The sequence below is a fragment of the Musca autumnalis genome, unplaced genomic scaffold (genome assembly GCF_047663935.1).
Source record: "Musca autumnalis isolate F117 unplaced genomic scaffold, ASM4766393v1 scaffold_3, whole genome shotgun sequence".
NCBI classification, from domain to species: Eukaryota; Metazoa; Arthropoda; class Insecta; order Diptera; family Muscidae; genus Musca; species Musca autumnalis.
This window is the reverse complement of record NW_027411866.1, coordinates 58,158,099-58,180,662: the sequence shown is the minus strand read 5'-3', so window position 1 is coordinate 58,180,662 and position 22,564 is coordinate 58,158,099. Positions and strand designations below refer to the sequence as shown.

Genomic DNA, 22,564 nt, shown 5'->3' with positions numbered 1-22,564 from the left:
TAACATCGAAGCAGGTACTGCAACGAAAGCATCACATTGTGTTGCTTTACTGGAAGAATCTTTGCCTCCTCATGTAGATGGTCCACTGAAGATTTGAGGAGGCACCCTGTTGCTGTTCTCAGGGCGACATTCTGGCAAGTTTGAATCTTTTTCCAATTCGTATCACATAACCTCGGTGACCAGACTGGCTCCGCATAGCTTACCACAGACCGACCTATCGCGTTATATGTGGTCAAAAAGGTTTTTTATCTGCACCCCAAGTGCTGCCGGCTAGGGACTTGAGGACCTTGTTCTTACTTTTCAGTTTGTCGCAGATAGCTGTGGCGTGCGCGCAAGGAGTGAAAGTAGTGTCGAATGCGACCCCTAAAATTTTGGGGCAGTTTGTGGTCGGATTTCTGCTACCGTCGACCACGACACTTTGTTGTCATTGGTTCCAAAAGGTCCATTGTGTTCATCCTGAAATTGGTTAAGAGGAAAGGAGGGGGAGAAAGAAAGGAAAGAGGTAGAAAAAGAGTGGATATAACAGAGAGGTGGGAAGAATTAGTTAGTTGATTTCTCATAGTCTATGATGACCCGCCACTTAGGGACAGTCTAGGGCACCGGCAGAGAAGGTACTCGACTGTTTCAGTCTCTTCAACATCCTCACATAGCCTGCAATACTCAATGTTGCTGTCCTCCCACTTGCTTGTCGTAGATCTGATGCCGCAGTAACGACCCCTACAACGATTCTGATTTACGAAGTGAGAGTAGGGATGCAGTTCTACGCCCTGAGATTACCGACCAGATCGATTTCCGATACCTTACAACCAGGTACGTCCTGAGTATTTCAGCCACGAAAAGCGTCTCTACAGGGGGTGTCAATAGAAAGTAGGTTCCCATTAAACCAATGTGAGTCAGCGTGCTCTCATTGATATGAGAAAAGTCTCCCTTATCCCTAGGGGAGGTGTTCTAGGACTCTAGAGCTTGATGGATTACTCCAGATATTACCTTCAATTATGTTGCCAGTGGCAATTATCCTGCCATTTTGATAACATAATAGAGGCAGTCACCATATTAAAGAGGCTCCAACTAAAAATGATTTCAAAAAAACATTCATATGTATGTGGATTTACAAATATGAACTTTATAGTACGTTAATATATAACCGAATTGAACAAATTCACTGGGTAATGACAATTCCATTGTTTACATTTCAAATATATCCTCATAAAGAAGCTTGACGCTGCAAAAGGCTATAATATAAACATGGCCTTACTTACATTTTGTAGAAATTCAAGCAATGTTTCATTATTTCAAATCTACTTTTTTCTAAATTGTCAATTATTCTCCAATGCAACTTTTATGGGTCGATTCCGTATTGCGACACAAGTCGTGTCGCGTTACCATATGCACTTTTTACATTCCGTATGGCAAAATTCGCCCGACGCCGTCAAATTCTGTCGCCATAAAGTTAATTTTCGGGCGACAACAAATTAGCTGTCGCCGTGCATATTTACAAGTGAATAAAAAAAAATTGAAACATAAGTAACATTTTTATTTATTTAAAGTGAATTTGTCTAATATTATATACTTTTACGCAGAGACGACTGACAACGCGACACGACTTGTGTCGCAAGACGTATAGATGGGATTCTACCCGGTATTTACCCAAAACTTAGGTAAATTCCCGATAAATACCCTTTTCGGGTGTTTATTTGGGTATTTAAAAATTTATTTTGAAATGAAAATTTTGTTTTTCTGTCAGACAGAAAATCAAAAAGAAAAGGAGTTGTATGTAGAAAGAAAATCAATGCAGACCACCGCAAATATAGCTTTGTCGAAGAGGACCAAAATCTCAAGATTATCAGCAAAAATCAAAAGTAAAGCCATCAGATATGTATATAGAAAAAATAAGAATATCGGTACAGCAGTTACGTTTTTCAGCAAGAAGGATTTCAACAAACCGTTCTAAAAGCCCTCATATGTCAAAAATTACGCTGTATATATATATGAGAGATTTACCAAAAATATGGACCAAAATTGGTAAAATATTAACTAGTCTCATTTCCAAAAAAGGTAATTTTATTCATAGTCAGTTAAAATTTGTTAAATTACTGCGCTTTCGCGTCCAATTGGATGATTTTAGTTTCTGTAGTTTTTACCCACATATTGGTTAAAAACCTGGGTATTTACCCATTTGTACCCAAATTACCCATTTTAATGGGTATTTACCATTTGGTTATTTACCCATTTCCCATTTCTAGCAACCCATTAATATACGTAACAGTTTCTAAATTTTAATTTACGACTAAAAACTTAAAAGTATTTTTTACAGTTACCCAGAATTATTTTAAACAAAGCCTGAAAAAACTGAAACAGGTAGAATAAAAAGACAAGGGAGTCTTCTTTCATATCTGGAGTCCAGTCTGATTCATTTTTTTTTTCTAAAAATATGCAACTTCCTTTGGAACTCCTTTCCTTTAGGTGCACTTGGAGGAAAAATTCGCCATTTTCATTATAGATAGTACTCCTTTCGGTCCTAATTCCAACTGTTTATAGCTTGTGTCCCGGAAATGTACACTTCCCGAGAAATGGGCCTCTTTAAAATCATACATTTTTCTCTATATAGCAGGCTTTTGGCCGGCCTGGTATCTATGAGGGAAGTATGGACTTTCACCAATACATATTGTATGCTGGTGGGCAGGGGGAGACAAGACTTACATGTAATAACAAATGGTCTGTTCCAGTCCTGCAAGAGTCTACTAATTTTTACTACTTTTTGGATAACATAAAGGAAAAATGTTATAGTAGTAAAAAATAGTAGCTTCTTACAGGTTCTGGGACAGAGCAAAAATTTTGACACGATTTGAGTTTAGTAAATGCGATGAACTTAATTCAAAGTTGCCTAGGGGAGTTTGCCATTCTCCTACTAGGCGCGTCTTCCCGGGTGGCGGGTGGGCAGGGGTCTCTACGAGCCGGACCCGGCCCCGACTTCATGAGAAATGTCGAATTTCTCACCTAAAGGAAAGATGATCCTAATTGAAAAAAGCGAGGATAAAATGGTGGTTTTCTTGGTTAGAAGTAGAAATCCAGAAATCCTAAAATATGATGGAAAGTAAAACTGTCAAGTGTGATGGAAACAAGAGCATGCAATTTTTATTGCTGTTTTAATGTCTACATATGCAATATCAACATATAAAAACGAAAACGAAGCACGACAATTTACGGAAAGTAAAATAAAAGTACAAAGGTTATTATTGTTTATAAATCGGAATCCAATAAAAATCAATAGAAGTGTACGATTTGTGGTACATACGTCGTAAATCAATGAAAGGTTTTAAATGTGAATGTACGAATGTACATACATAGGTACTTTATACAATAAATAAAAAATATTTCCAGTTACAAATGTTATCATATAACCTTTAAGTATTTAAATCACGCACACTGATATTCTTTTTAAACACATTTTAATTTAATTAAAGCACAATTACATTTTGTTTCTGTTATGACCTTACATGGAATTTTTTATTTTTTGTAAGGATAACATGTCGAACAAACGTTCAGCTTTTCATGAAAATAAAAAATTACCGTCAATGCATGTTTCTGTTGTTTTTTTTTAACCAACGACCATAATTCAACAACTTCTCAGGAGAATTGTTTTGTTTAATCTGTTTAATCGATCAATACCACCGCGAATAAAACCAATAACACAAACCAGCCACAAAAAAATTATTTGCAAAATACAAAGGCAAGGTAGTTGCATGAATAGTTGCCATATCTAACAAAAAGTGAGAAAAAATGCTAGCCAAAGACGTATAGCAATAAAGACCCGAACATGGCCCAATTACAGGTCCTCCAGCAAGCGAATTCAAAGAAAAACAAAGATTTTAAATGTCAAATTTCATAAACAGAGGCGAAAAAATTTTTGAGGCGAATTTCTTTTCTGTCAATTCAGGTAGATACATACAATACATTTTCCGAGAAAAGTTTGTTACCGTAGTTATTTTTGTTTGACGAAACTTGAACTGCTAAAATAAGTTATTGTAAATTAAATTCTCATACAAACACAACAAATGTTGACATTTTACGTGTACAGCATTAAGTTTATTTGTTTTCTTTTTTCGAGATACATCTACCTGTTTCTATATTGTTCGACATTTCAATACCTCACAGCGAATTCAAATGACAAATATGAATTTTGACAGCTCAAATCTAAATCATCTGATTTTGCCGGAGGACCAATTGGGCCATGGACCCGAACAAATGCATTTTCCAAAACATATGCTAATAGTTCCACATTTTGGTTACAGATGGCTTCACAACTCACTGGAATTGATAACAGCAATGCCAATCGTTTTTGATTCCCATTTCTCGCAGATTCGAACTTGAGAACCCTACAACTAAACAGACGTGCAGAATTTAGCTGTATAAAAATAAATAATAATTTATTGGATTTATACCAATTGACTGTGTGGCAGGCATCAAATATTGCATTTATTTGCAATGGAGACGCCTGACACTCCATCCGATATGGATCATGATGTATTAGAAGTTATAGCAACAACTTCTAAACATCCTCTACCGGCGTTAGCATCAACAAACGCACAAACAAAACAAACAAAACAAAATGAGCGCAAAAGGCTACGGCTTGAAAGTGCTTTGTCACCCGTAAACGTTGATATTTCTGATCTAAATGATCAGTTATTAAAACACAAAAGCCAAGATCAAAACAGATTCGGCATCCTAGGAGCACTAGCTGACATCAATTTCGAATTGCCAAATCAAACCCAAAATTCAAAACCCCAAAAACACAACGAAGGCGAACATAAAACCAAACCAACTTGGTGCCCTCCAATTTTCCTATTCAACGTTGACGTCAACGCCTTAGTGGCGACACTAAGAAAATCGATCCCAGAATCGTTATTCAAAATCAAAAATGTTAACAAAACAAAAAGTAAGCTTTACTTTGCAGATCCCCAAACACATACCTCAATGATGACTTTGTTAAAGGAGAAAAACATACACTCCTACTCATTCACACCGAAAGAACTTAAACAAGTTCCTATGATAATAAGAGATCTTTATCATCACACTGACCCTGATCAAATAAAAAAGGAACTAGATATGTTGGTTCCAAACACGGTGGCGAACGTAACAAAATTCAAAACGCCAAGGTCTATACGAATGAACACCGACACTGGTCTCTTCTTGGTAACATTGCTACCAGGCAAAACATTTGAAGAGGTCTCCCATATTAGAGGTCTACAAAATCAAACAATCACTTGGGAAAAACCAAAAAAGAAAAATGGTGACATTCAATGCCATAGATGTCAGAGATGGGGTCATGTTTCCCGAAACTGCAACTCATCATTTAATTGCGTCAAATGCGATCAAGTGCACCTTCCAGGAGAATGCCAACGCAAGAGGACAGACACCTCAGATCCCTTTTGCATAAACTGCAACAAACCAGGACATCCAGCTAATTGGAGAGGCTGTCCATCATATAAACAGTATGTCGCAGCCAGAAAAAGCAAAATAGCTAAAGCCATTGAAAATAAAAATATCGCCCAAAGCAACGTCAAAAGGGTTTTTGATATGTCCGTTCTAACCCCCGGAAAGTCATATGCCAGTCATCTTAAGCCATCTGCAGCACAAAAAAATGAATGTCCCCAAAAGCCACAACTAATTGAAGAGTTCTTGAAACTTGCAAATGTTTTTCTTGAACCAGAAGAATTATCTCTAGAAGAGGAAATTCAATTGTTTTTGAATAATTTCAAAAACATGTCAAAAAATGATGCCAAAAAGGAGTTCTTGAGACTCCTAAATAAGGTGAGATCTAATTATGGACCATAGATCCATTAAAATCCTAACTTTCAATGTTCGATCATTAATTGATACGAGTCGAAGAATTGAGTTGCGGAATATGCTCCACAAGGAAAATGTGGACATTGCCCTTTTACAAGAATGTCGTCTTCGTAACCACAGATATGTCAAAATTGATGGTTACAATTTTATTTGTGACAACTCACCTCTGGGAGTAGCAGTATTGGTGAAAAACAACATACATTACAACCGAGTCCATAGTACTGACATCGGAGTTAACACATCCCTCATCAATATTGAAACACGCTCAAACAACTGCTCCAAAAAGTTCCTAATCGGCTCGGTCTACATACCTTGCAGCTATCCTGTTATTCAATTAGAATCTGACCTCAACAAATTACTGTCACTATGCATAAATTTTGACGGTTTCATACTTGGTGGTGACCTAAACTCTAAAAGTCCTATGTGGGGGGACTCACTTGAGAATTCTAATGGGAAAGTTTTACGTTCCTGGCTTAATAACAACTTTTTGGATGTTACTCGACTGTGCGACACTAACCCGTCATATCCCAACGGTCCGTCTTTCTTAGACCACTTTTTATTAAGTTCACACCTCGTCAATCAGGGGATTGGAAATTATCGTATTTCCACCTTGCCCACATTTTCCGATCACTTTCCACTTAAGTTGGTCTTAAAGTTTGAATTTTCGGATTTGGTAATGAAGCCGCCGCATTTTCTCACCTCATACAAGAACACGAACTGGAATGGTTTTCGCCAGGATGTAAATGTATTGTCAAACCAGTTAATGCCTCCAACCAATAGGAGTTTGGAAAATGATGAGATTGATGCCATTATTGAAGATTTCAATAACCAATTTACCCGTATACATTACTCACATTCAGAAAGAATTATATTAAAAGATGGAAAACCGAAGTTCTCCTCTAAAATTCAACACTTCCTCAAAATCAAGCATAACTGGCAAAATGAATTGAAGAAAATCTTTCACCGTACTGGTAACAGAACTAGCCGTGAGTATGCAATACTTTCTAAACAGATTCAACTTTTAAAAAACATTATACAAGAACTAGTTAATATTGAATCTGCTCAACAATTCAACCGCAAATTGTCAAAAATCAAACCCAGTCCCTTTGCTTTTAAGCAAATATCTAAATTCACGGGTAAATCAAAATCGCCTTTTTGCAAAAGGCTACAAGATGGCAACAATGTAATTACAAATAGCACTGAAATTGCAGATCGTTTTCAGTCCTTTTATTCGTCAATATTTCAGGAGTCATCACCTTTACAACCAGTGGATAATCTTAATTCTACTGTTGCCTCCTGCCTAGATGCCACTGCTTCACGAATATACTCCTTTGATGCCAGTTTTGACGCCTTGAATAATCCAGACACATTACATTTCACAGCTCCTGAAAAGATAAAGAGTATTATAGCAAATATAAACACAAAAAAGTCTACGGGTCCTGATGGGATTTCCAATTTCATCATCAAGAAATTTCCTGAATCTGCCATCAATCTTCTGACTTGTTTGTTTAACAATTGTATCAACAACGGTTATTTTCCAACACAATGGAAGCTAGCTAGAATTATTCCCATTAAAAAGAAATCAGGTACTGACTGCGTTGAAGATTTCCGGCCTATATCCCTTTTGTCCAATGTTGGAAAAATTTTCGAAGCCATCCTAAAAGAAAAAATGGAAAACGAATTACCCATAAGTCCGATTTCCAATTATCAATTCGGATTCAAACCTGGACATTCCACACAACATGCTCTCCTCAAGTTTCATGATGACATAACTTGTAATCTGAGGGGCAAAAAATGCACAGTTGCAATATCCCTTGACATTCAAAAAGCTTTCGATTCCGTTTGCCATATCGGAATTCTATATAAGTTGATTCAAATTGGCTTCGACCCATATCTAATAAAAATAATGCGAAGCTTCTTCATGTCACGTAAATTCATGGTCCAAATTAACAACTCGTCTTCATCATTGGGTTCAGTTAGCAGCGGTGTACCACAAGGTAGCATCCTGGCACCTTATCTCTTCAACATATTCCTACATGACTTTCCACATGTAAGCCAGAGATCACAGGCAATATTATACGCAGACGACTGCCTGATTTACTCCCACAATTTATCACCATGTAGTGCATTAAACAGCGCAAAGTCACACCTTCACATCATCAATGAATACTACAAAACATGGGGCATCAAAATCAATGCTGCAAAATCCGTGGCTATGTGCATACGCAACGCCTCTGGAAAATGCCCCAAGTACGTGGTTCCAGAAAGCAAATCATTGCACTTATCGCTAGATGGCGTGGATATACCATTTGCAACATCATTTAAATATTTGGGCATAAACTTCAACAATCTACTGAAGTTCAATTCTCACGCACGTTCTGCAATTCAAAAAGCAAGAAGTATATCAGGGAAGTTTTCGTACATTCTACACAATAAATACTTACCCCAGAATACGAAACTGCTTTTATACAAGGTTGCAATCAGACCAATATTATCCTACGGGTTTCCAATCTGGTTCACTATTTCACCCATAGTGGCCAAGGAATTGGAAATCCTAGAACGAAACATTTTAAGAAAATGCATTAACAAACACTATGAAAACTCACAAAAGAAATTCTCCAATTCATACATATACAATGCCTCCCGCATAGTTCCATTCTGTGTGTATATGCAGCACCACCAAAAGAAGTTCGTGGAAAAACTCGACATCCACGATAATCCTCTGATGAATGATATCATCGAACGTGAAAAAAACATTTCCTGGGCAGAATCGTCTTACCTATCTCCGGTCGGGATCTTGAACGAGCCAACTGCTGAAGTTTCTGACGTCTATGCCTTGCCACAGTTTTACCTAAAAACAACATCTGGTTGCCTTAGAGGTTAATTTTATTCATTAGTTATTAATTACAAATTGTGCAATACTGTACCTTCAAAAGTTTTAAATACTTAAAGCTCTACCCGAGCAATCGATTTATTGGCCCACTGTGCTTAATTCTTTCGTCAATTGCTGTGATTTATAAAATTAAGTTATTTTATCAACTGTAATGTTACACATTTACTGATAAGTATATGAATTCTGTTAGTTATGGTATTTAACAGATCTATTGTTATTTAGTTTTTATTGTTTGTTTTTATTTTTATATTTATCAAACTGCAGACTCTAACGCTCTGTTCGTAACTGTTGAGGCCGCGAGCAAGTCTCATTCGCACTCTCTTTGTTTATTTTATCTATTATCTCTTTATCATTTTTCGCAAGTAGCGTATTCTCTCAATGTAATTAGAACAAGACGAAAATAGTTCTAAGGTATTATGTTATCAATTCGTAGTACATGAATCCATGTTATTGAAAAGAAGAAGTCTCAATAAAGAATACTACTACTACTACTACTACCATTTCTCGCAGCAGAAAACATTAACGTCGTGTTTTGTGGGCGAAATTTATTTCTTTTCTTTTTTTATTGTTCGTTCAATGAAAAAAATCAAAAGCGAATGCCATCAAACTTGAGTTTTAATGTTTTTCTTGTCAATATTCCAATGAGTAACAGTTTTCGTTTAACAGAATGTTGCTATCAGTGTGTTCGTTTACTCAAAATTTTTACAAATTGTTACTGGATGTTGTTCGTTTACTCTACAGTACAATGCAACAGACATTAGCCGATTACAAGAAGTTACTGAACTTGTACAAATTTGTACAAATTGTTAAGTAAACGAACACACCTTATGATATCGTAGCATTTGACTTTTCCTATCTTATAATAGCTTTGTTACTTTACTTTTTTAATGGTAAGAGTGGTAAAAGAGAAAAGTGTCAAAATTGCTCTCTCATGAACATTTTTACCAGAAAAGTAAAGGAACGGAAAAATGGTAGATCCGGCAGCAATGTCAGAAAAAACATAAAAAATCAATTTTCGTATTTTATTTCACAGTTTTTAATTTAGTGTTGTCAGTGTTCGACTTTTTCTTCGGTTTTTCGTCCATTTTGTGAAATAATCGTCAAACAAAAGTCGAAAAATCAGGTCTGCCATTTTCTGCCTGCAGAAATTTTGCTGGTAGCCTGTGGTAGAAGAGGAAGCCATTTTCGCTCTCTCTCCCCTCTCACTCTCTTAAAAATTGCTTCCAGTTTTGCCACTTTTCGGGGTAAGGAACGCTTTGCAGGTTAGAAATGGTAACAAGTGGTTAAAATGGTAACCTCAGGTAAGTAAAGGAACACAGCTATTAGTAGCATATGGTCTGTTCCTTTACTTTTGAAAATGGTAAAACCGGCAAAAGTGGTAAAAGTTGTAAACTGCTCCCATATGAATTGTGTGGTGTCTGAAGTAAAGGAACGCTTTTCGAGTAAAAAGTGGTAAAACTTGAAGATTCTTGAACGTAAAGGAACAGAGCTATAATGTGCTAAAATTTTCAGTATAAAACAAAAAATTTGTAATTTGACGTATGTTTTTGATACGAATTTACAAAAAAAATCTTTTGACGTTTCAAATTCGATCAGATGTGCTGATGCATCTACCTTGGTAATTGTGCTATGAACAAAAATCAGCTGACTGCCATTTAAATCCTCCAAAATGTATATCTAAATGCAATGAGATTTGTACTGGATTTATTAAATCCTATCGAGGATTTATGGCTAGTCCATGATGAAATAATAAGGTGGCGTAAAATGACCAGATGATTGGTTTCAATCTGTCAAATTTTTTGTTATTGTGAATAAATTGTATGAAAAAGAAAGAATTTTTGACAAAAACAGAGTTGTATTTGTGCTACTTACGTGACCTGTTAAATAGATCTTGGGCTAGTCTAAATGAGCTATAAATGACCTATAAAGATGCAATAAAAATGCAAGCCATTGCGAAATATTCCAGAATAAATAAAATGCATTTATTAATTGTATAAAACAATAATACAAAGAACTTTATACAATGTTTACATTTACGAAATCCACTCGATTTCATCTGTCAATTGCTTTGTGTATACGTCAAATGAAAACTCATTTGAAATCGATTGGATTTCATTTGACGTTTGAGCAATGGAATTGACAGTTGAAATCGAGTGGATTTCGTAAATGTAAACATAGTATTATTATCTAAACACAAATTAAAAAAGTTTCCATTAATTTCAATCATATTTGAGTTTACTTCCTCCGTTCTCCATTTAATCCAAGCGCATCTGATTTTGCTTCATCATCCTAAAGCCCTCGGCACATACGGTCCGTTTAGTGACACGTTGGGACTTGTCGCAAAACAGTTAAATTATGTTTAACTTTAATGCGTCCGCCATATTGTTGTTTTTCAAAAATACTTGGCTTCACTTACACTTTTTTCATGTGGTAGTTGTAACGCAACGCACAACGCACCGTATGTGCCGAGCGCTTAAAGGTTTTTATGTTGCCTTCCCATCACTAGTTCAATTTTCGACATCCAACTGGACTCCACTCCATTAAAAATTTCCGTCTCGTGAATTACCGCAAAAATGTTCGCAACTCATAGTAGAATGATAAAAGGTAACCCCGTGCTAACAGCTGATTAAAATTGTTTTTAAAGTATTTATTTCGAAGTAAATTGAATTTGACACGCAATGCTTATGTGTGTACGTGTATACATACAAATGTATTTATACAAAAATGTCAATGTAAAGCTATGTTTACATTTACGAAATCCACTCGATTTCATCTGTCAAATTCATAGGTTAAACGTCAAATGAAATCCAATGGATTTCAGATGAGATTTTATTTGACGTTTGAGCTATGGAATTGACAGATGAAATCGTGTGGATGTCGTAAATGTAAACTTAGCATAACTTAAAAATTGTAACAATATTTCTGAATTTCCTTTCTTCCTGATGCTCAAAAAGCGAAAGGAACAAATAATATATCAATAAATGACTGGCAATTTTGCAGATTACCCTCCGCGATGTTGGTGCAGCTGTAAACATTAGTCGAGGTATGCATGAAGGAATCGCTTATAACTGTCTTCCGTCGCGAACCATTAATCCGTGTGGATTCCCACATGAAGTTGGTTAAATGGTGCGGTTTGTGTAAAATCAATAAAGAGAAGTTCCGTGCGGTTTGCGGCTGTTCTGTTGTTTTAATAAAGACTTATGCTTGGTTCACATTTACGAAATCCACTCGATTTCAACTCTCAATTCCATTGCTTAAACGTCAAATGAAATCGAATGGATTTCAGATGAGTTTTCATTTGACGTATACGCAAAGGAATTGTCAGTTGAAATCGAGTGGATTTCGTAAATGTAAACCAAGCATTACGTGGTTCTGCTTACACAAAGAATAATTATTGAAAGGACTGGATGAACTGATTTCGCACAACAAATAAAGTGATTTTATTTTTTGAAACATTTTTATTAACTAATAAAAAAACAAAACAAAAAATAAGATTTTTGTATCTTTTCAAAGGCGTGATGGGAATTTGTGTATCCTCCACAAGACAATAGACGTTGACGGTTTTGGTGAGGACTTCGGAAACCATACAACCTTCAAAGCTTGTGATTGCTTCTGCTGTCGTTGTTGAGCGATTGAGTAGTTGGCACTTGAAAAGGTAGTCTATATTCAGAAATGAAATTCATCTGTGATTCTGCTTATTTCGCTGCTTATCGTCTATCGTGGCCTCGTTGGAAAATTTTAATCCTAAAGCGTTCGGTGCGTTGCAAGTTTTTTGAAAAACAACAACATGGCTGACGCATTAAAGTTAAACATAATTTAACTGTTTTGGGACAACGCGTCTCCCAACGTGTCACTAAACGGACCGTATGTGCCGAGGGCTTAAGCGCATCATATTGTTACCGTGAAGTTTTCGATTTCTTCCCTAGCTTGATTTCCGGACCAATGGTCCCAAATCCAAATTTTCTGGCCAAAACTATTTCAACGTCCATTTTGTATTGGAATTAATTGTTATTTATAATAAATGTGTACAAACAGCAATTCTTACGTTTTATCGACCAAAAACAGACAAAATTTGTTGAACAGGTTGGTCCCGTTGTGTGGGGTCTAAACCAAAACATTGACCTATGTTAATAATTTTTGGTACGAAGGATTCATATCTTCCAAGAGGTCAAACTACCAAATTTCAGCCGTATCGGTCATAAAGTGTCGCTAAAATCCACAACATATCTAAAATCGGACGGTACTTTTATGTGGGGGCTATGACAAAAAATGGACCTATTTTCAAAAAAATTATACATACTTTAAGGAAAATCGGTTGATAGATGTGCGTATTACCGTTCTATTTCATTTGGATACTACGTACAGTCACAACAGGTATTTACAAAAACTTCTCCTATCTTAAAATAGAAAAATCCACTTTATTTTAACTGTGGCAAATTTGAGCACGATTTGACTTCTGAATTTATTAGTACAGGCCCCCTGCTATCTTTCAAATTCGATTTGGAGGTGGACATATTTGGACATTTTTTTAAAAGTTTAAGTATATTTAAAAAATATTTGTGAAAAATAATTTTTAATATATACAAAAACATTGATTTTATTACGCTAGTTTCACAAATTTCATTGTTCTTCTTTTAAATGTTATGAAAGTAATCATTACCAGCTTCCCGATTCATAATAACTATGATCCCACTTCTGTATATTTTGGCAGCGACGCAATACAAAAAAAAAAAATATTTTACAGCACAAAGTCTGTTTTATTTCTACATAAAAAAGAGTCAACTTTGGTACTGCGCCGAACGAATACTAACGATATTTACAAAAAACTAATTATTTTCAGATGACTTCATGTGTTTTTTATTATTCTGTGCAAAAAAAAAATTCGAAACTTCAAAAATAGGGTTTTGGCCAAAAATTTCCTGATTGAAACCTACGTGCAATGGTAGCTTTTGCCAACAAGCAAATTATTCTGAGCCACAAAGAATCATCATCTATCAATTTATGTCCCTTCATGCTATTACTTCGGTGTCCGCGGAAATATTTAAAATTAATCGACTGAAAGATTCGGCGTTAATATATCTGCCAGCAATAGGTGTGTACGATAACTTTCCCAGCAAAAATTACTCAGTCAATTCCAGCAACCTCTCTCAGTGAATTTTACTCTCTCAAGCAAGAAAAATTGCAGAAAGTTATCGAACAACAATTTGTAAAAACTTGCAAGGAATCAACTGTTTTGAAAAAGAAGAAGAAGAAAAGTTTTTGCATCAATTTGATGTTCTTGTTTTCCATGATTTTTTATATTTTTCAGCTTTTGATGTTTAATTTTTTGATATTTCAATGTTTAATTTTGTTTTCGCCAAACAAGAATAAAAAATAAAACAAAACAAATGTTTTCAAATCAGCTGATCAGACTTGCAAATTTTTGCGGGACAAATATTCCCAGCAAAAATTTGCAAGTTCTCAGTCACAAAACTCTCCAAAAATCTCTCCAAACTCGCACTCTTTTGCTGGATAATTTTGTTATCGAACAGCATTCAGCAATAATTTGTACGAATTTGTACAAATTATTGGGTTATCGTACACACCTAATAATACAAAAATGAATTGATTTGATTGTTCACAGGAAATATCTATGCATTTCAAAAAATAAACAAACTTGTTTTTTGTTATGAAATGTCATGCCGTATTATAGTAATGTCATGTTCACACGAGCGTTTCAATTACGTTGTTCGCCTGTCGAACTACGTACACGAATTAACCCGTTTCCACGACACCATTCGTAATTAACAGAAACATAAACAAAATTTCCTTCATTTTTGTTTCCTTGTTTTCACGAAAATTTGAACCGAAAAAACATAAAACATACATTAAATGAATAGGAAAAGCAATAGACTTTCCTTCAAATGTATTTTCTATATTTAACTACACACATTTCATTCATTTTTTCCAAAAATTCTGAATAATGGTGTATTTTCAATACATTTTTATATGTTTCTATTTTCAAAATTAAAGAGAGAGAGACATGTCAAAACAATGTTTGTGTATACAGACTTACAGTTATTTGTTTCCTTTTTGTTTTTGATTTTTTACGCGATTTTGAACTAATGGACAAGAAATGTGCGTGGAATAAGAAGGAAACACAACCATCTTTCTTCTGCATCTATATAAAATGCTTAGTTCATTAATTTTCATTCATCTTTTTCCTTTTTTCTAAAAATTTTTGTGTTTTCAACAAATTTTTCAATATTGAATTTAGACATGTCATAATTAATTTTTTTGATAAATTCTCTCATTTGTTAGGGATGGGACATACTTATTCGTCGTTCAGAGAGTATTTCTAATCGAACAACGTAGAAAAATCGTCGTTCGTTCATAGAATTTTGTGTGGGGAAATACGTAATTTATTCGTAGTTATGGGTCGAACAACGAATAGAGAACGAACGACGTACCGTGGAAACGGGCTATTATGATTGGTTTACATTTACGAAATCCACTCGATTTCAACTGTCAAATCCATAGGTTAAACGTCAATTGAAATCCAGATGAGATTTCATATCGTCGGTGTCATGCTTAAGTGTTCCATACGCCATTTTTGACATTTTGAGGTTTTTCTCTATCTCTTATAGTTTCTGAGATATTCAGATGCCAGTATGTTCCATATCCCCTTTGTGACCCAAAAAATCTTGTCGTTTTGTTCCATATCCATAAAGCCTGGCGTATGGAACAAAACAACTTTGAACTTTTTAGTTCCATATCCATGGCGTTTGGAACAAAAAGAGAAAAAACGAATTGTTCCGCACCAAAAATGATGGCGTTTTGAACAAAAAATTGTCCATTTTTGCCAAGTTACAGAAAATTGTGGCATATGGAACAAATTGTTTTAAAGGACTTGGTTTAAAAACTGAAGAATAATAGTTTCTAAATCCAAATATTTTTAATATTGTATTGTTATATGAAAACGAAAATTTATCAATCGTTAAAACAAATAATACATAGTTTAAAGACAAAATTTTGATGTAAGTCCACAAAAATATACGCAAAAACGTCCATTCGACTTGAAGCTAACAGACTACAAACATGGTATTATAAGAAAATCGCGTTTAAATGTTTTATGTTACCTTATAAATGCAAAACATCAATCCGTTTTGTCGATCGAAATTTTTACCATAAAAAAATAGTGATAAGTGGAGGCAATCCCTTAAATAAATGTTAAGGAAACCTATAATAATGGTCCTTATTGTATTTATATGAGAAAAATAAATGTTTCATTTAAAGTCCTGATTTTTAAACTCCACAGTATCACTTCATATAAGGGAGGTGGAACACGATTGATAAAAAGTGTTTTTGGTTGAAATGTGACAAAACGTGTTCCATGTGACACAAACTGCCAAAAACATGAAAAAAAGATTCCATGGAACAATTCAGCAACTTTTTGCAATTATAAAAATTTGCCATAACTTCTAGACTATCACAGATATCTGACTAAAATAAACTACTGATATATTCTATGAGTTTAGTTAAGTAGAACTGAGCTCTTAAAGTATTGGATTATTGCACCATTTTTATCCCGTATGGCCTTAAACATTAACTTGAGTTTTTCTCGAAGCAGGCAAATGGCGTATGGAACACTTAAGCATGACACCGACGATATATATCCCGCTCATTTATCAACCCTCTATTGAACACCTTCTTGAGGGAGATAACAGGATTATTGCATTCGATTTTAATTCACATCATGAGACCTGGTTTTCTCAATTAGACCAAGACTGGGCTCAGCATTGCAGACTTGATTGACGATTCGGAATTCGCAGCGTTCATCGAGAACTTCCACCCAGATAAGGGCCAACTGCATAAGCTCCACAGAAATCACCATCGTCAGCTCGTCGCTAATAATCACAACATCTTGGCAAACACATGTGGCCTTAGATTCTGATCACATACCGATAGTGATCATGTTTTATTATTATATCCCTTCATCTACCAAAAGATGAAAACAAAGGCTTATTCCTAATTTAGCTATAACTGTCGGATAAATCTGAAATTTTTACCACAGATAGATCTCGATGCCCTGATTACGAAAATATAAAATTTTACCGGCGGTCATAACCGGTTATCCGATTGTTTAAACTGAAATTATGGGTAAAAACCCGGAAATATTACCGGGTTTTATGAACCGATATGGGTATCAAATGAAAGCTTAAAATATCACCTTTTTAATGATTTATTTTCTGTTAAGATGCTAAACCCGGCTTGGGAGTTAGAGAAAAAAGTGTATTTTTACTATATTGTTTGCTTAAAAATTCTGGTAATTATTAAAATGTTAAGGAAAAAACTTACAATTTTAAAGAGACTGTTGTCCGCGTATCTTAACCCGTCCATAGGAGAAAGTCTTAAATCCCCAGCCGAAGAACGGCTACTTAAGAAAACTTAAAATTTTAAAGAAACTTTTGCCCGCGAACCCAAAATTTGATCAAGAATTGTTACCGGTTTATATACAGCTGGAAATATTACATTTCTGGATAGGTGTTTTCCCAAGCTTTCTTTTGATACCCATATCCAGAAAACCGGTTATATATCGGTTTTTACCCGTAGTCTCGATAAAAATAACGGGATAACCGGTTATGAACGGTTATGAAATTTTATATTTTCGTAATCAGGGCATCGAGATCTATCTCTGGTGAAAATTTCAAATCGATCGGACGTTTATAGTCAAACTAGGAATGTTCCAAAAAGCGCTAAGTTCGGCCGGGCCGAATTTTTTATACCCTCCACCATAAAATATTCTGAACTAAAATGGAATAATTAGTTTTCATTCCTGTCCCCAGCTTTAAGTGGGTACGTTAAAATGTCAGATAATGTACATAAAATGCTTCATTCGGCCCTTTTTTATGGTGCCTATATCTAACTATGTATGTATGTTGACAATTTGTGGTGGGCTAGAAATTGGGAGGTTCCGTTATATAGGGGTTATAATAAAACATGGACCTATGTAGACAGTTTTTGATGGGAGCCTTTAATGTCAAATAACTACTAATTCGGTTAAAAATTGTAGCTAGAATCCTCAAAATACCGAAAATCGGTACATAACGTGGGAACTTCAAATGTCATTAACAGCTAGTTCGGAGGTATGTGGGCTATACGAAAATATGAACTTAGTCCCAATTTACATTGGGCGAGTTTACTTGCGGCAATTGTCAGTTTGTAGGTGAGAGAGGGTGCTGAGAGGCAAAGGGTTACCATATGCCTCACCTCTCTCTCCTACAAAATGACAACTGCCGCAAGTAAACTCGCCCAATGTAAATTGGGACTTAAATGAACAATTTTTGTTGGCTTTTAAATTTCAAATTACAGAAAGTTCGTCCAAAAAAATAAAGCTAAGGTACCGAACATCGGGAGGTTTGTTTTGAGGTTATACCAAAACATGGACCTACGTTCGGTTAAACATTTTAAGTAAAATCCCCAAAGTACCGAAAATCGGGAAGTATCGTTATATTGGGGCTATGTTGAAAATTGTTGATGCAGATGTGTGGTTACCACTATAACCTTCAAATGTCAAATTACGGTTAAAAATTGTAAATTATAGCTAAATCGTCCTGAAAATGTAGCTAAAAACGTCAAAATACCGTAAATGGGGGGGTGGGTACCGTTATATGGGGGCTATACAAAAACGTAGACCTATATAGCCCATCATCGAACTTCAACAATTTTGGTGGAGAGGTGTGGTGACCACTAAGAACTTCAAATGTCAAATGTTCAAATTACAGCTAATTCGGTTAAAACTTGTAGGTAAAAAACTCAAAATACCGAAAATCGGGAGGTACCGTTATATGGGGCTATACCAAAACATGTACCTATGTTCATAATTTTTTTCGAATATAAGTTTTTTGGTCACTAAGAACCGTAAATATCAAATTATACCTAATTCGGTCTAGAAATGTGACTTAAAACGAATCAGAATAGAATGGGCTATGTGTGGGGAAAATGCCGATATTTTCCGCCAAGTGCCTCTAAAGGAAATTTGTTCCAATTGTTCACAATAAAGCATTGTTGTGAATTGCTTGTTTACCTTTTGTATGTAGTTTTATTCACAATAATGCATATTGACAACTAGTGTGACAATCAGCTGTTTTTCCCGTTGGACCTGTATTATTTTGCCATGTAATTACTCTTAGAAAAATTGGTTTCTCTTTCCCATACAATCACCTAGAATAGCAGGCTCTTCGTGTGTACCTCTGTTTTAGAACAATCAAACATTTCCCTTTTTGAAAAATTAACAGCCTGTTTCTGTATGTCGAAACGAAAATATGTGCGAATGAAACACGCCCAAACTCGAGTATGTTTTTCAAATTTGTTTTTAGTTTTGAAGCAAAAGCAAAGGTAAAAATATTTCGAAAACTAAAGTTCGGGCGTGTTTCATTCGCACACATTTTCGTTTCGACATACAGAAACAGGCTGTAACTCTTTTTTCGTTTATAAATTTTAAAAACTTACAGCCAGTTTCTGTATGTCGAAAGAAGAATGTGTGCGAATGAAACACGCCCGAACTTTAGTTTTCGAAATAAATTTACCTTTGCTTTTGCTTCAAAACAAAAAACAAATTTGAAAAACACACAAGAGTTTGGACGTGTTTCTTTCGCATACATTCTTCTTTCGACATACAGAAACAGGCTGTTAATATGAGAACAAGGGCTGGATTCTTGTCCTATGAAAATTTGAAATGAAAAATATTTCCTTTGTAATTTTTTCCATTTGACAGTTTTCTCCTTTATAAAAGTTTTAATTTCACATTTTCATAGAAACTGAATTGAACCCCAGTTCTCAACTTTTAAAACTTTTGTCACTTTTACAGACCGTACAAATCATTAACATCTGTTCTGTATGACCATGGTAGAACAATATAAGGTAGCAGCAATACCCAGCTGACTAAACTGGGCTGTAATGTTAGTGTCAAATTCCTTACGACATTTTATATATTTATTTCTATGTTAGGGATATATGTATATTTTTGGAAGAAAAAATATATTCATCAGAAAAAATAACTATTTCCCATAATAACTTCTTCATATAAATGACATGTAACCTCCTCCAAGTCCGAACGACGTGCCGCACACTAAAACACCGCTTATAGGGACGGTAGAACATTTGTTAATATGGTGTGGTATTTTGATAAGTTTGAAAAAACCAAACCCCTAATAAACATGTTGTTTTTTGATTTCAAAAACAAAAGATTGAAACAGCTTCTCCTTTTTCAATGAATTTCCAGCGACCTCCTCAATGAATTTCCAGCCTCCGGTCCCGACCATCACGGATAATCGAAGTCCGACTGTACTTATTTTAGCACTTCAAGTTCGATCAGCTGGTATTTTCTGCTTCGTCAAACAAAAATAACTATGGTAACAACTTTTTCTCGGAAAATGTTTTGTATGTATCTACCTGAATTGACAGAAAATAAATTCGACTCAAAAAATTTTTTCGCTTCTGTTTATGAATTTTGACATTTCAAATCTTTGTTTTTCTTTGAATTCGCTTGTAATTGGGCCATGGTATTTACTTTACATTGTCTTCTACCATGAGCTTTGTTCCTTTACTTTTTTAATGGTACAATTAGAAAGGTAGATGCATCAGCCCAGCTGATCGAATCTAAAACGTCAAAAAACTAGGAATTCGCCATGAAAAATCAAAACAAAAAAATTATGATTCGGTAAGTAAGAGATAGCATGTCTACACTTTATAGACAAACACAAGCGATAAAAAGAGACAAGAAGAGACCATTTGGCGAAAATTGTGACAGTTTACATTACAAAAAAAGTTGCTTTGTTGTAGCAATTCGCCGATGCATCTACCTTTCTTATTGTACCATGACTAAACACAAAAACATCCCTCTGCGACGAATAGCCGAGTAGAGTTGTACAATCTAGTTCATTTGAAAGATCTAGTTCAATAGTTCAGCTTTTTTAACTGAACTAGTTCAGTAATCTAGTTCATAGTTCACCATCCAGTTCAATCATTCGGATCATAATCGTTCAATCAAACGCATACATACACCAAACAGAAACATACTATCCCAGTCAGCATTTTTTGAAAATTTTAATCAAATTCGAGTATTTTTTGATCCGACTGCACGATTAAAAAGCTGGAATATGAGCTCATTTTCTGATCATAAACAGAGTTCGAAAATAAACAGTACACTAACATAGTGTACCGCTCCGGGAACAGTATCACTAAAATATTTTTAGCGTTAGTGTTCCGGAACACAAACACTAAAAAATATTTTAGTGATACTGATCCGGAGCACAACGATAAACGTAGTGTTCCACATTTTGGTACACTAAAAACGTTGGGTACCGCAGTCGGAACACTAAAAATCGTAGTGCTCCGCAGTCGGAGCACTAAAAATCGTAGTGCTCCGCAGTCGGAACACTAAAATTCGTAGTGCTCCGCAGTCGGAACACTAAAAATCGTAGTGTTCCGCAGTCGGAGCACTAAAAAATCGTTGTGTACCACATGTCGGAACACTAAAAAATAACGTAATGATAATGTACCACACACGAGTTTATTATGATTTGCGAGAAAAATTAAATATTTATAATTTTTGAGATAAGTACAAATTAAGACATAAAAACTCAGATACACTTCTTAAATCCACGTATGTATACATATTAATTAATTACGTTGGGAACTTAAGTAGAAAATATGAAAAACATTGATTCGGTTGTTGTACAATGGCGCACTACAAATTGTAGTGTTCTGACTGTGGATACATGAGTTTATTATGATTTGTGAGGAAAATTAAATATTTTATAATTTTTTTTAATAAATACAAATTAAAATATAAAATTTAATAGAACACGTGAATAACGCCTGATTTGATTTTTGGACAATGGATCAACAAAAATCGTAGTGTTCGGTTGCGGAGCACTAAAAATCGTAGTGTTCAGACTGCCGGATCACTAAAAATCGTAGTGTTCCGACTACCGGATCACTAAAAATTTTAGTGTTCCGACTGCCGGATCTCTAAAAATCGAAACAATGGAACAATAATACGTAGTGTTCGGCTGCGGAGTACTAAAAATCGTAGTGTTCCGACTGCCGGATAACTAAAAATCGTAGTGTTCCGACTGCCGGATCACTAAAAATTGTAGTGTTCCGACTGCCGGATCTCTAAAAATCGAAACAATGGAACAATAAAAATCGTAGTGTTCGGCTGCGGAGTACTAAAAATCGTAGTGTTCCGATTGCCGGATCACTAAAAATCGTAGTGTTCCGACTGCCGGATCACTAAAAATTGTAGTGTTCCGACTGCCGAATCTCTAAAAATCGAAACAATGGAACAACAAAAATCATAGTGATCTACTGCGGAGCACTAAAAATCGTAGTGTTCCAACTGCCGGATCTCTAAAAATCGAAACAATGGAATGAAGCTGGAGGAAATGCCCCAAAGGAGGCAAAAACAATTCAATCGGCTGATAAGGTCATGGCAACGGTTTTTTGGGACTTCAAAGGTATTTTATTGATTGACTATCTGAAAAAGGGTAAAACAATAAATTCAGAGTACTATTGCAACCTTTTGGATCAATAAAATGTACAAATTCGAGAAAAACGTCCTGGCTTACAACACAAAAAAAATATTTTTCATCAAGACAACACACCAGCGCACAAGAGTGTTTTTACAATGGCTAAAGTCAACGAATTAAAGTACGAGTTGCTTGACCACCCACCTTATTCTCCTGATTTAGCTCCAAGTGACGTTTACTTGTTCCCAAATCTAAAAAAAATCCTTGCTGGCAAGCGTTTTATCTCAAATGAAGATGCAATTACAGTTGT

General features: G+C 35.2%; 1 protein-coding gene across 3 annotated transcripts in view; it reads right to left on the bottom strand.

Moving 5' to 3' along the window:
* LOC141399690 (monocyte to macrophage differentiation factor) overlaps positions 1-3,857 on the bottom strand; it is a 35,522-nt gene extending 31,665 nt beyond the window's left edge. The window contains exon 1 of one of the 3 annotated variants that reach the window (XM_073978903.1): positions 3,571-3,857. The gene's annotated coding sequence lies outside the window, so the exon portion shown is untranslated. Of the gene's footprint in view, positions 1-1,259; positions 1,566-3,402 lie in introns of those variants that run through there. The other 2 variants (XM_073978905.1, XM_073978904.1) reach the window with 2 other exon arrangements.
* Positions 3,858-22,564: the final 18,707 nt, after the last annotated feature.